Genomic DNA, 1256 nt, shown 5'->3' on the forward strand with positions numbered 1-1256 from the left:
TACTCTCCCCTCTCGTTGCTATACCATCACCATGATCTTGCGTGTGCGTAGGAAATTTTTTGAAATCACTACGTTCCCCAACACTTCCTCTTTCTCCCCCTTTCTTCTGAATCCGTACCAATCACGCGGTCGTGTTTCTCACTGCAAACGTGTCCCTTAGTGGTCGTCTTGGAGAGTAGTGATCATTTTGTATTCGTTACTACCGCTTTTGCATCGTATCTTAACCTCAACTCTCTTTTCCCCCTTAATTAATGGATGAGGCAAAGTTTATGCCTCCATTTTGAACAAAAAGATTACACTCTGGAAATGTATTCCTCGTAGCATGGTAAATAGAAGAGCCTTGCCAATTTTGAGCCGTGATTATCCCCACAATGTTTCTAGACCAGTATGACAGGAATAATATAAAAAATATCCTTCGCCCCTTATCTCTTCATCATCGTTGGTTCTGTCACTTGTGGTATTCGTTTAGAATCTTGTTGACACTACTCGCTTACTCCTATTTTCCTTGTTTCTTTTTCTGGTAGATGACTGTTGAATCGACAGTAGTTACGAAAGGGGGAAATAGCTCAGTTGGTTAGAGTGCTGGTCTATCACGCCAGAAGTCGCAGGTTCGAACCCCGTTTTCCCCGCCTGATCTTTCTTTCTTCCCGAGGTCATACCTCTGCCACTTTACCCTGAGTTTCACTAAGGCATATAACCCCATTCGGGTAAGAGGAGCAAGCGGTGGGGAACATCTATTTATATGCTCCTTCGCGGATGAGCGCCCCACCTGCCCGCCGCGGTTTAGGTTTGAGTCCTATTGGCTCAACCAAGCCGGCTTTCGAGAAGCGGTTTCGGCTCGTTGGGAGCTTGCTCGCGCCTCCCCTCATCGCTCCATGTCCTTCGTCGACTCGTGGCACTTCTGCGCCAAGCTTGCCCGCCAATTCATGAAGGGTTGGGGGGCCAATCTTGGTCGTGACCTCCGCGAGCGTAAAAAGTCTCTCCTGCTGGCTATTCAAGCCCTGGACGCCCGGGCCGATTCCTCTGGGCTCTCTCCGGATGAGTGGATGCTGAGATATGATCTTGAGGATCAGCTTTCCACCATCTACACCGACGAGGAGGCTTATTGGCGGGTGCCCGGGACCCAGCAGTGGGTGCTCCGCAGTGATGCGAACACTGCTTATTTCCAGGCGATTGTGAATGGCCGCCGCCGTAGAAACTCCATCCACTGCTTGTGGGAGGATGACGTCCCCCTTGTCCGTCCCGCGGCCATTCGG

At 50.3% G+C, this 1256-nt stretch overlaps 1 non-coding gene across 1 annotated transcript; it reads left to right on the forward strand.

The window, feature by feature from the left end:
* Positions 1-555: 555 nt before the first annotated feature.
* Positions 556-629, forward strand: TRNAD-AUC. The gene has a single exon. It is a non-coding gene; the product is annotated as a tRNA-Asp (tRNA).
* Positions 630-1256: the final 627 nt, after the last annotated feature.

The sequence above is a fragment of the Triticum dicoccoides genome, chromosome 1B (genome assembly GCF_002162155.2).
Source record: "Triticum dicoccoides isolate Atlit2015 ecotype Zavitan chromosome 1B, WEW_v2.0, whole genome shotgun sequence".
In the NCBI taxonomy this organism is placed as follows: Eukaryota; Viridiplantae; Streptophyta; class Magnoliopsida; order Poales; family Poaceae; genus Triticum; species Triticum dicoccoides.